At 39.6% G+C, this 14,342-nt stretch overlaps 2 long non-coding RNA genes across 2 annotated transcripts in view; one reads left to right on the forward strand and one right to left on the reverse strand.

Annotated features, from left to right (window-relative positions):
- The window catches only part of LOC124157670, a 63,643-nt gene that overhangs the window by 20,316 nt on the left and 28,985 nt on the right, over positions 1 to 14,342 (reverse strand). The window lies entirely within an intron of this gene.
- On the forward strand, positions 4,268 to 9,631 carry LOC124157669. The gene is made up of 3 exons (XR_006864638.1): positions 4,268 to 4,348; positions 7,569 to 7,640; positions 9,485 to 9,631. It is a non-coding gene; the product is annotated as an uncharacterized LOC124157669 (long non-coding RNA).

Below are 14,342 nucleotides of genomic sequence, written 5' to 3' on the forward strand. Positions count from 1 at the left end.
ATTTTGAAAAAAAAGATAGTTGAACCTTTTCAAAATTATTTTAATGCTTACGACGCGTTTTAGTTCGCAGAGATATCATCTGGTACAAGGTACGAAAGAGGAAGTCTTGTACCATACAATGGCTCCATATGCAAAAATACCATACAAAACTTCCTTTCATTCCAAAATATCGAAGTTACCCCATACCACACCTGAATTTACTAGTTGAACCTTTTAATTTCCTAATTTTTTTGGTATGCTCGAACTGACTAGCCGAAAAATTGGTTTTATGCCTAACGTAAGAAAAGAAGAAGTTTCGAACACCAGCGATGGACGAAGCAATAAACAAATCGCCAGCAGAAAAGCCCAAGCGAAGAGCGCATCCTACATATGAAAATTCTACTAACAGCAAGGTACGCAGGCATTGTGGTTAGAAAAAAAACCATAAGAACTTGTATATTGCATATTTATCTTAGGCGGTGAAGCATGGACCCCTGAGTAAATATATACAAGAGGACTCAAGGTGGCTGAGCAATACCCCACACCCAGAGCCAGTATGGAGCACCCAACGTCAATAATGATCTGGAAAAAGGAAAAATAGTAAATGCGAATTTGAGTTCAGTTGGGTAATGCTTACAAAGACGACGCTAGTTTGAAGTTTTTGTCGCTGAAAAGTGAATATTTTTACTTATATATCGATGTCTTTCACCAAATATCGATCACTCCAACAGTGGTTATCGTAGTACAGGTGAAATTGACATAAAATGGTGATTAGTATTAGCTACTTTTTTGGTATTTTAAACGTAATATTTACCAGACAAATAAGCTGGCATTAAAACTGGCTACCTGTTGTACCAAGAAACACAAGCCCAGGATGTATCTAGGAACATGTTCCTATGTTTGTGATTTTTGAAGTCAGAGGAAAATTATGGTCTAATATTCTATAATTTGCTTTTTTGTGTTACATTCATTACATAATTGGATTATAGAGAATTCTCTTAATTTAGGAGGGTTTAACCTAAGTTTAGTTTTAGTTTAAAGGAGTTCCATTTTAAAATTCAGTTTTTATCTAAGCTACATTAATTTTCTTTTGGTAACACTTTAATATACTTCCAAATTCAATAAACAAATCATATTATTTCCATTTTCCCCTTTTTAACTACTGTTCCCACTAATCTAACTTGTGTTCCTAGGTAAAATAGGTAGTGCTCCTAGGTACATGAACATGAGGTACTTAGGAACAATAAAAACACTTTTAGAAGTTTTAATTAGATCCATTAATATTAAAGGTACAAGTCTAAAACTTAAAACTTATGTTAAGTAACCCTGATGGATTGTTTTGTTACTATTAGATTGAATCTTCAGTAAATATATTGCGCTTTATATAAAAAAATTGAAAAAGGTGGTACAACACTCTGGTTCCGTGGTACAACACTCTCCCCTACATTGACATTTATTCCAAAACTACTATCTCTCATTGAGAAAAAAGACACAGACCTAAGGAAGAGGTTCGACAAATATTTGATCATAGAATTACCATCGAAAAGAAACATAGGTATCACGTAATACTTTCTACCGATACAGGGACGCCGACTTACAAAAAATATTGGGGGGGCCCAAACCGGGGATCGTGCCCCGGGAATTTTTTTAAGTAGTGAGTTTTAAGTTTTTTCAGCATTTTAGAAGAGTCATATGATCAACATTAGAACCCTGATAACTCGAATCTTGATACCTGGACACTCCGGGGAAAATCGGCAAGCCCGACACATTTTTCCCCACGCCCAAAACGAATTTTTGAGGGGGCTCGGGCCCCCTCAGTCCCCATGGAGTCGGCGCCACTGTACCGATATTAATTCATCACTGGTGTAATTTAATTTTCTTCGATAATTTCACAAATATACCTTAAATTTCAAGTCACGTTGCACTGACTCCATTGATAAGATATAATACACTTATCTGCGTCACCACGCCACGTGAATACTCGCTAAAGACATAGCTGATAATGGATAATTTCACGCGCTGGTGTAGAGATAGAAAAATGTCTTTACCAAAACGTTTAACCAAAAATAAAAGTGAGTCACTGCACGATTGATTTCCCAACATAAACTACCCAAATATAGCATTTGATATTTCATGAACGGTCTTTTTTCTTTATTGGCACATCGCATCGCGTTGAAAGTATACAAGACCTATTATTCTAACAGTTATTTCATCCCTGATCATTTGCTAGTGAAAGTAATTATGTAATTATGAAAGAATGCTAGTAAATTGAGGTAGTATTCTCTATAGAAATTTTTCTCTTAATATTTCTACATATATTGGTCCTTTATGTCGAACAAAGCAGGGTGAATATTTTTCCAAACTTACAGTGAATTTACGCTCGCATGTAAGGGATTTGACGTGCTCAAAGATTAGAATACGAATACGCTAGGACCACATTTACACGGTGATATAATATTTGCGATATAGTTTTCATTCGATTCGTCTTTCAATCGATATATTAAATATTTGAAAAATCATTTTAGTATTTTAATAGCTATTGCAACGAAATAAGAAATCTTTTCCAGAGTGTTAGATTGCAAAAACAGACTTGGATAACCCATAACTCGAAGTACTCAATTGCAAGAAAATTAGCAGTATTGATATAAGTCGTTCCCTTTCGGCACAAATTACCACTTCAAACCGCAATGTCGCGACACTCCGGTTTGTAGAATACATGGGCGTACCCAGCGAGGAGCAGGGGGGCACCTGCCCCCCCTAGAAGCAAATATCGCAAGTCTTTAAGCAAAATCAGAACTGAATTGAAACGAAAGTATTCAACAAATTTTCTTTAAACCCACAAAAAATGATATGTATTAGTATAATAAATGTAACTAAAATAAAACTATTTTTTCAAGGAAATAATCTCATAAACTAATAAAGCGCTGTTATAATTTTCTTAAAATGTTGGTTTCATTCACTTTTCCATGCTAAAATGTCACAACTTGGCTTGCCTCTCTCCTTATTTATGATCCTAGGTACGCCCTTGGTGGAATAGTCTATTTTATTCTTGTGTGTTCGTGAAATCGTGAACGCAAACGAAGTTCATATGTCGCGACACATGTGTCGGTAAATACTATCAAAGCCTCTTTTTTATGATTGCTAATCAACTATTTAGGCAGTACGTTAAAGGAAAACGGATACAGTAGTAAGGACATAAGGAAGAGAATCACATTAGCGAAGAAGGCATTCATGAACAGGAAGGAGCTTCTGAGAGGATCGTTGTGTAAGAGTTTAAAGAAAAGGTTAGTGAAGAGTTTGATCTGGAGTGTAGCTCTCTACGGTGCGGAAACGTGGACACTGAGGCATAGGCGGATCCAGGGGGGGGGGGGGCACGGGGGCACGTGCCCCCCCCAGACCCTCACAAATATGCAAGATTTTTAATACGGCCCCATTATCATTGCATTCGTTTTGTATTACGAGGTATCCTTGTGCCCCACCCAGAACAAAATCCTGGATACGGCCTTGCTTGTGCCCCTCCCAGAAAAAAAATCCTTGATCCGCCCCTGCACTGAGGAAAGAAGACGAGAGAAGATTGGAGGTGTTCGAGATGTGGGTATGGAGAAGAATGGAGAGGGTGAAATGGACGGAGAGGAAAAGGAATGACAAAGTGCTGGATATGGTTGGCGAGGAGAGGCAGCTTTTGGATGAGATACGGAGGAGACAGAAGGTATGGATGGAGTTAGTGCTTAGCGGTGAGGAGATGTTGAAAATTGTGTTAGAGGGTAGAATGTTAGGGAAACGAGGGAGGGGAAGGAAAAGAATAGGATTTTTAGATAGATTGAAAGAAAGTAGGCCTTACAGTGAATTAAAGAAGGTAGTCCTGGAAGGAAAGGGAGGCTCCCAGCTCACTTCTTGAATACTCCATGAAAACGTACCTTAATCGGTAGAATACTATAATAATAATAATATCAATCAGTAACATGCCGCCAACAGAATTTTCAGAGTGCCCTTTCCCTTATATCGTGGTTCCACATCGAGAATTCGGAAACCTTAAATCATGTCGCAACTTATTTTTCACTTCAATCTACAAAATTATTTTGACGAATTGCGATTACAAGTCCAAAAGAACGACCGCATTTCCACGAAATCTTATATCTTGTAAATGCTCGCAGTGATATAGTTTTCTTTACTTAACCTATCTCTCACAATCTGCACAAGATAGCTTATCACTGCAAGAAAAGGTACATAATGATATCAGTAAATCTTCGAATGTATAATAAAGCCTTATAAAACGAACTTAATGCTATAAGCATATTAGTTCACGTTCAGAAGACATTCTGGTCAGTTATAATTCACATCAGAAGAAGAGATTCGTAGGGATAATCAGGTAAGTCAGTCAGCTTAAGTCGCCCTTCTACTACTTAAGGGTATTAACCTATACATTAAATGGTGCAACAACTATTGCTCTGAAAATTGTTTTAAATCCTAATGGCTACATAATTTATAGCAAAATGTTTTAATACAATTACGGCCCAAGTTCTACTCTGGATATATTTTAGTGATAGCCATGTTAGCGGGAAGGTAGCAGAATAGACATGATCGTTTTTTTCAAGCTCGGATGGCTCATAAACAGAAGACGAAGTGATTGATTGAAAATAATTTCATAGCTAAGTAATAAGCAAACTTATGGTGTACTTTCGACATATTCGCCTCCGCAATTGAGGAATTTGTCGTGCCTGAGGACAAGTTTTACTATACCTTCTTCACAGGATAACGCCGCCAATGACTTCCAATGAATTTTGTCTTTGTCCTTAAGCTATCGCCCGTTTGAAAATGCTTTCCTTCAAGCCAAATCTTCATTTCAGCGTAAATATGGAAGTCACACGGTGGGTGATCGAAAATGTCTCATTGAAATTGCTCAGGGAGCCGTTGGGCTACATCAGCGCTGAGATGACGGGAGTTGTCATGGATCAGACCACTTCCAGAAGTCAGCATGTCTCTTAGCCACAGTGCATTAAAAAAATTCTCTTTTGTCAGCATAATGGTGAAGACATGCCAATGCTAAAGCCCTTGGGCGAGTTTTTTGGCTGTTACTCCGCAGTGCTCACTTCGGAGAATCGATTGAGGCAGTGCAGTTAATGAGACTGCCGCTAACCTTAAACTAACAACTTACGGTAAGAAATGGCATGAGTGTGTGGTGCAGATGATGCGCAGCTGCCCTAACCGCGCAGTACCCGAATGTCCCTTGCAGGATGCTTTTGCCGAGCGATCGGATGTTAAAAAAAAACCGCCCTCGAAAATCGGGCGTAGCAAGTCGTGCTTACAATTGACGATAGTCTAGCTGCCCAGCTTGGCGGTAGTTTTCCCGGACCAATTTATTTGCAAGTCAGCCGTTCAGATAACCACGCCCTTTTCGTCGGAGTCGTACTTAGACTCCATTCCCAAATACTAAATTACTACCAGTTTCATTCCTTATTTTGCAACAAAACATTCGCCATCAGCTTGAATTACGGGATATTTAGAAAAATAGAAGATGCAGTTTTCGCAAAGCTTTTGGTTGAATTTAGGTCGATTTATATTGACAACAAATTAGTACAAAAAGCATGCATCTTCATACACAGTAATCTATGCACAATGTGATTCTTGCCTAGTTTTCCTAGAGAGCATGACTTAATACTGGTGGCATGTCTCGGAAACATTTGACAAAATACCTTATAATAATATCCTTCATCCCGATTCCCGGACTTACGACGCACAGTGGGCTGAAATCGAAAAAAGTCGGCCAAAACCTCAAAATAGATACGGATTCAAACGAAACGAGGACCGAGGCTATTTCACTTATGAGACCCAATGATCCAAATACGTATCTTAACGTCGCAAATCTTAACCAATACATATTTATGTCATGTACGTAGGTATAACTTCTCCTTGTTTTCGGCACAGTATTTTAGTTTTTACGATTTTTAGAATGATGTAATTTTAATTTTGCTAGTAATTCGATAGTGTTCCCCTCTAAATCTTGAGTATCTAGGCTGAAGCCTATTTAGCATACAAGAAAATCCGTCCCCGCCTCCAAATGTTTTTTTAGTAAGGAAATTGAAACTTTGTACAGTTGTTGTCATTACATGAACGCATGTTTTGACGAATACGGTTATATATATATTTTTTTTAACAGAATATATGGCCTCAAAGTTGACAGCTTTCGTAAACATTGCCTGTATTGAAATTTTCTGCGGAACTCGAAAACATATTAAAACTGGTAGTAAACCTTATGTAGAAAAGCGATGGAACCAAATATTTACAGTGCTGTTTAACTGTTAGATATAGTTAATGCTCATCAACTTTCACGACTCAGCAATGATGTTTGTGACGGTACTATACAAAATGGCGGATCCTGTTTTTCGCCGAATTTTTGTGCTTACATAGGTTTATTAAAAACGATGGAGTTACAAAAAGATATTTACACCACATTTACAAAAAAGTCTGTTAAGTGTGATCCGAAGAGGTGATCTGCGACCGCTTGCGACGCCGAAATTAAGATCGATTTTTCGATCACATTTCGATTTTGCGGCACAGCACTGCTGGCTGCTGGCCACGGGGAAAACGGTAGTTGGCGGACGTTAGAAAGCGAATCTTTTACAGCCAAGGGATTGTACGTAAACATTAATATATTAGTAATACATTTCTTTGTGTTTTATTTTACTCTGACTTCTTCAATATTTGTGATTTTAATCTTCGATACGTTGCGAAATGGCGGACGACGATTTATTTTGTTTATTTTTTTGACGATTTATTTTGTTTGTTTATTTTGTTGTGATTTATACGACGAAATTTAGTTTGAGCGTACGTAGCAATATTAGATGAAGTAGGTACACCGCGCTACACTCAGATATTACCACAATTACATCAAAGCTTTTAGTGTGTCCATCCATAGGCACCATAATATTGATACATACGGCCAAACATTTTACTTCAATCGCAGTAAAGTTTGGTTGAATTAAATATATAATAATTTATCAGAAATAAAAATATATATACTTTTATGCGTATAATAACTGGATCACATAAAAACTGGTACACCTCATTCACTCATACTGGTAAAACATTGAAACTTGCCCTTTTTCAACATTTTCAACCGCCACTGTAGTCCTTTCCTACAACCATGTCCTGAACCACTTTCGCAGTGTTTGAGGTATTTAAACGGAATGACAAAAAATATTTATTATGCAATTGATGCTGATTGGACATCAGAATTTCACATATTAAAATGTATTTTCTTCTAACTAATTAATTCGTAGTTTTAAGGAATATGCCTTTTGATAAAATAAAGGAAAATAATAATTCTCAGCACATTAGGCTTATCGCGCCGACCGAAGATCTTTTCCTTTCCAATATTTTACGTAAATGACAGGATACAACTCTATTAACACGCAATTTTATAGCTAATCAAAAAAGTAAGATTTTCGACTAATCCTAACGTTCAAGGAAGTCGCCTGATGATCCGAAGTTCAGCTAGATGCATTGTCAAGAAAACAAGATATTGACAAAAAAAAGATAAGATAAAAATTAGCGTCATCGATCTCTTAAACCCGCTCTATTTTTTTCAGATTGGTAAAGTCGGACGGAAATTTCAGACGATCTACCTCCCGATCTCTATTCTAAGCTGAAGAATGACCAAGGTGAGTATCTACCAAGATAGGAACTAATTTTTTCAACTTTTTCTTCCATTTACAAGGAGGCATGTTGCACACTCGGTTAATGCGAAATTCCATTGTGCATACACGACGAAGTAAATACTAGAATATATTCCATGCTACACTGCATGCTTCAATTACTTACACGTTTTCGCCAGTCAAAAATAATGCAGCTCTTTATCGGTCCTACAACTCTCACCCGCTACTCCACTCCTATGTTATGCCCTCGATTCATAATCGAAATTCAACAAATAAGAATGCCTTTTCCATGAAAAACTGCTCTCTCTGAAACTCTAATAATGATACGTATCTACAAAAATCGACACAATAATCATTTGAAATCATAATAATACAATATATACAACAAACAAAATTATCATAACACCCGCCCGACCGATGATGAAGCGTGATCGGAAGAGCTGAGTATACTCAGTCCTCCTCGGAGGGGTATTCATGATTACAAAACCAATTGGGTGTCTACAATCCACAACACCCATCTCAATGTTCATCATCACTGGTCAACATTCCTATGGTTGGTTCGAAGTAGTTCTCCACTCGCTTCTCTTATAAGCTGCATACCTTCGTATTTCTTCTCTTTCACATACATTTTTACATTTTCCATACATTTTATCCGAGGTCTTCCTTTTCCGTTCTTACCATCTATTTGTCCCTCGACGATTGCCTTCGTCAGACCATCATGTCTCAAAATATCGTCTATTGGGTAGTTCCATTTGTTATCAAGGTTTTCATGAGACTTCTCTTCTGTCGAACTCTTCTTAGGACTTGCTCATTCTGTGATCGTAGGGGTTGCTTTGGGTGGGGGATGAGGACGATAGATCCCCCAAAGCCTCAGAGAATTTTATAGTATACTAATCATGGGCGCAGCTTAGAATTAAGGTTAGGGGGGGGGGGGATTAGGCGCAACTAATACTTCGTGGTGTGGGGGTATTGCATACCCGCCAGGGTACGTAGGAGTTGAGTGGGCCCTCCTCCATAACATTTTTAAGACTTATGATTCAAAATGGCGAGTTTTACGGCTTTCTGAGGGATATTTAATTAATCCTAACACTATTCTATAAGTAATACTGATCCAATTAAGTAAAATGGATTAAAATTAAAAATTTCTCTGAGCTCTGGGGGGGGGGGTTATCCCCCAAAACCCCCCATCGCTGCGCCACTGATACCAATGTCTTGCCTGTAGTGATTATTTCCCGAGGAATTATGAGTGAAACACAAATTTTAAGTGCCAAAACGATGCAAAATGCATTTCCAGACGTGTCATTTTTCAAAAAATTTCCCTGACCGCCCGTTCCCTGGGGGGTTGAGGCCACCCCCTTCTAAATATATCCCTAGTTACGCCTCTGTGTCATCCTCATATAAAAAGTATTGATTGTCATACTAATTATCTACCGATTCGATCAATGGATTTTTCTTCCTAATAGGAAAATCCACTAGGATCGGTAGAACATTAATTGCATATGCTTGGTTTCGCTAATAGTAGGGCCCCCTTCGCTTCTATAGCGTTGGGGTGTTTTTCCCTCGTCCCATCCCTTCCGCTCCTATCCTTTCCCAAGGCGTCGGCGGGCTCCCATCGCGGCGGCGCCTCTTTCCTTTTTCCTTCCTGTCCAGCCCCTCCCCGGGTGATCGGGCGTATAAGCCACGGGCTTGGTTCCCGGCCCCGGTGCGTTGTATCCCTAAGAGGGTTCACCTAGAACCCTCATAGTCTCTGTCATACTAATTATCTCCGGGAAATTTTCACCGCATTCCCACAAATTATCGCCTGATGTGTTATAAAAAAACCTATTTCACCTATATGTTTCTCACTGCAGGCTTACTGAAAGGAGATCGGGAGGAGTGTGCGAGCAATGGAAAACCAAAGAGGGATGGAGGAGAGCCGGAGTGACGAGGCCACGCTGAAAATGACGCGAGCAGAGACTTGGGGTGACCGAAGCGGCAACCGAAGAGGGAGAGGCCAAGAGTGAGAGAAAAGGCGACAAAGAGGAAGCGGAGAGGGAGGAGATGAGGAAAGGGCACGTGGATGCGACGAAAGGCTGAAATAGAGGAGAGAGGGGATGGAGTGCGGGGAGAAGGCAGAGCTCCAGGCGGGGGCGTAGGGGTTGAGGATGAAGTCGCGAAGGGAGTGAGGAGGAGGCGGAGGGGCGGGGAAGGGGGATGAAGGGGTGGGGGGAGAAGAAAAGGATGAGGGGACGAGGAAGAAGTGAGGGGGGAGGAGGAGGAGGCAACGGCGGACAACGAAGAGGAGGGGGCAGCGGGGGAGGAAGGAGGAGGAAGCTGATTGGTTCGCTTGACGAGGAGCGAGGACGCGGGAAGAAGTAGAAGGAAGGAGGTGAAGAGGAAGGCGAAAGAGTGAAGCTGCGGTGTCCTGCGCCCGATTTTACCTTTTTCACAGTCAACATCTACGTAACCCCATGCGAAAAACCTCACGGAGTTTCTCAACACATCTGCACTACACCATGCAAAACACCTCAAGAAGTTTATCAACACTATCGGTCTACTTCAAGATACGCCCTTGTTCATTCTTTTTTTTCTTAATCTTTTCTTAATCGGGAACACCTACATGAGCCTCGCCTATTTATAACCTTCAAACGGTGGCTTATAAATCAATCGGTAAGCAATGACCACTTTACATCGAAGGGATAGTGACAAGTAGCAATGGACAAATACAAACACAAACTTCCTGGACTGTTGGACATGTACCTAAATAGTTCTCGAATCCATGACTTCCGAGTTAACACAAAGCTGTCGAGCCCGGTTTTACAGCCGTGGAACCTAATGTCAAGGGATTCCATTGTCGTTTGTAACCCTTCACCGCAGAAGCAAGGAAGAAAACAAGGGCTGTGAGCGAAGGACACAAACTCGAATGCACAAAGACGCTGTTCGTCTCTGGTTGCGAAAGGATGAGATGACGCTGAAGATGACAATGGTGTCCGTGGCGCAGAGGATGATGAAGAGAAGCAAAGCAGAAGAGGGCACGAAGAGAGCGCGGACGGGCTGAGGGGATTGGATACGTGGATGGGGCGGGCGGATACGTGGAAGGGAGTGACTCTGCGGCGAGAGGTTTCAGTATCCAATGTAGGGAGTACACCTACTGGCGAGGCAACAGAAGGAAGAAGAGAAGGCCAGGAGGGAATGAGATAAGAGATAAGAGGGAAAAGACTGAAGGGATTTCACGAGCATTTTAAAGCTTCATTTCCAACACCCTCTAACGGACGTAACCGTGAAAACTCTCCACATCTCATGAACTAGAGTAATTATCCATCTCCACAAAAAAATCATCCAAGGGCTAAAATGTACAGTAAATTCGAAATAAGTGTAGAAGAAGTAAGGATATACCCAGAGTGGCGATTCCTTGGACAATATTGATAGAAAAAGGTCTTGTTGCATTTAAAAAGAACGGAAACATTGCGAGATGGAGAAAATGAAGTAAGATTAGATTAAAATAGAAAAGAACACCCATTTTCGGCACAGTGCCAAAAGCTGCCTTGACCGCGACAGTCCATATTCCGAAAATTACAACTGGCCTAACTATTCTGACCGAGAGCGCCGAAACTCCGCATATTCCTACTATGCCAACGGAAAGCGATCGTCTCTCGAATCTTAAGTAGGTATGCAGTTATATGCCTGGTACCTAAAGGCAGAAAACTTCTTGATTTGTGGTGAAAAAAGTTGCTATCACTTCTAGTCAAATAACAGACATGGCTGACCAATAATATAAAATCATAACTTTGCACTATGTCGTACACCTAGAACGTAGCATAGATTTCACCAAGCAGGAATATCCCACGCACACCCCCACCATCCGCTCGGAACAACCGATATCTGGTAATTTGCGGAATTCAGACGCACGGATTAGTTAGCCTTTTTGCTACCATTTTTGACGGTCATAAAATGTGCGAAATTTGGATGCGACGCCTCAAATAACTCATCCCACAGTTTTATGGTCACTCTATTCGATTATCTCCTTTCCTCCTTTCCTCCTCTCCACATTCTTTATCGAATTACCCGCTCTCTAGTTACCCGTTTTCCAATTCTCTTCGTTCCCTCTTATTTCTGCCCCTCTCACTATGCACTTCGACCACCCTTCTCATCTTCTGCAACCGATGAAGCTTCCTTCATATTTCAATATCACGTGAGAAATCTACCTGGTGTTTAGCGAAGGAATAGGACCACAGAACCGGAGGATTCGTGGGAAGTAGAATGCAAAATGAAACCACTGAAAAATAAGACCGTGAATTCTGATAGTCAACATGTCAGATGGCAATGCATTTAAAATGGGGAAATACGCAAAAAATCAAATGCGTGCATATTTTTTTAACAATTAAAAAGTAGTAAACGATGCCATCAACTGATAATACGAATGCAATTCGAAATAATGAATTTCTTTTTCTTGAACTCAATTATTTAAATATGAATAACGTACCAGAGTAAAGGTCTGAGGATGATTTAAATGTCTTCAAATCACAATTTATTTTAATAGATAAATCCAAATTGATGGTAACAATGATATTGTACCGGCTTAGTTACAATCGGTAAACAAGCTTTTGCAAATAAGGTATGTCAAAATTCTTGTCTCTTCTCTTTCATTTATGCACAATTGAATTCTTTATGTAATTCTTATTTTAATATCGTAAAAAAACATAGGATCAATCTTTCATACCTTCCTGCACGGATTTATTGTAACCATGATGATTCTAAGCCCTGAAGAAGATATAGGAAATTAATAGAAACGTCGCCAAACAATTTCGCCTATCATTCTCAGACCAATACTCCGAGATGTTAATCATTATTCGAAATTATATTAGAAGAGAAACAAATTTATAAGGCGTTGCTACGGCCAGGGTTGCTCTTTCGCCTTCCTCATCTCCTCCTCCCTTCACCCAGCTTCCTCGCGACCACGCATCTGCGCAAGCGAACATCTACGGCGTTCTCGCCCCCCCTTCAGCCTCTTCTCCACCTTTCCTCGCCTTTGCCTCTTCTTCCTTCTTTCTCAGTTCTTCCTCTCCGCCTCATCCTTATCTCCTCCTCCTTCCTCTTCATCCACTCTTCCCTCCTCTCGGCCTCCTCCGCAGTTCCTCCATCCACCTTCATCCTCCACCTCTCCTCCTCCACCTCGAGTTCCTTCTCTCTCCCGCCTTCTTCTTCCTCTCCTCCATTCCACCCTTATTCGCTTCACCCACGTCCTCCTTCCTCCGCTCCTCCCTCTCCGCTTCCTCTCCGCCGCCTTTTCTCTCTCCACTCCTCCTCACAATATACATCGATCTAAAATCCTAGTCTCGAAGAAAAAAATTGGTCCCATTCTTTCAGCAAATCACATTCACGAAATAATATTTTTTTAGTAACGAGATGAAAATGTTTCCACGATTTTTTTATCTCTCCATATTCATGTTAGCATAAGTCCAAGTCCGCATTCGAGACACTAGTCGATGAAGATGGCTTCTAGATTTTTAAGTATGAAAATCCGAATTCCGAAATTAAGTATGAAATCCGAATTGGAGCTAAAATTTGAAAAACATAGCTTTTTCATTTAAAATTTCCTGTCCTTCACATTATTTATGCATAATAATTTCTATTTGTCATTTAATACCCACGGATTCAAAAATCCCTGAAAGAAAATTATATATTTTTCGCTTTTTTATAATCAACAATCCAGAAGTCATAGCTCTAATATAAACATTATTTGAACTTTTTTCATCAGTCCAACCTTAGCAAAAGTTCTATTCTTAGTAAGAGGATTAAAATATTTTCATTCATTTTTTTCGTTAGTTCATATTCAAGAATGACACTGAGGCAAATAAATCATTTCAATGTAAAAATATGATAACTGTATGATTTATATGATTAATGAAATAAATTGTTTTGAAATAATAGTACATATGAATTACTCTTGATTATCCATATTTCCTGAGCCTACATAATAGCTCTATGAAAAATGAGCTTTGTTAAGAAATCATCTACTCTAGATGCAACAGCACAACTTTATAGAGTCACCCACTTCCTCCTGGTGAGAAGTACAACTTTTCCTGCATGAAGACTGTCGCTTGCTTCATTTCTGTTATCTAGAAGAGAACTTTGGCCGGAAGACGGCAGTTTTTATATTTATACGAATCCATAAGTCTCTGAGATTGCAGCGAGGCACTACCTTATCCTCTATCTGTGATCCGACAGATTAAAGGTTTTGGTCAATACTTGATATTGTTTGTGAACTCTCCTCATTTCATTTAAAAATCCCAATTCTTATAAGTACCCACCGGACCCGTAAAAAAAGCCGGAATCCTTGACTGTAATTTTACCACATGACAAAATTGGTGGTCTTAAATCATCATATTTCTTGATTATTCCTACTCGGTCGCAAGATGAATCACTAAGGCCCAAAATTATCCAAATTGTAAGCATTTCAAGTTTCTTTCAATCATTAACATAATCAAAAATGAGCCTCAATAACTTGCGGCAATTAAAGATACATGACCTTCGTCGCCATGGACTCTGATACCATTTAATTTTTCCTGGCCCATCGGGTACATCTGTGTCTGGTCATTTAGTTTGCCAATTCAAATTCGATTGCAAAAATCGATCATCGTAAAACCATAACCCTACGTGCTGCCAAACAATAAGGCAAATAGATGACGTATAAGTAATAATACTGACAAGAATCATGAGGGTTCAAGG

Source organism: Ischnura elegans, chromosome 4 (assembly GCF_921293095.1).
Source record: "Ischnura elegans chromosome 4, ioIscEleg1.1, whole genome shotgun sequence".
NCBI lineage: Eukaryota > Metazoa > Arthropoda > Insecta > Odonata > Coenagrionidae > Ischnura > Ischnura elegans.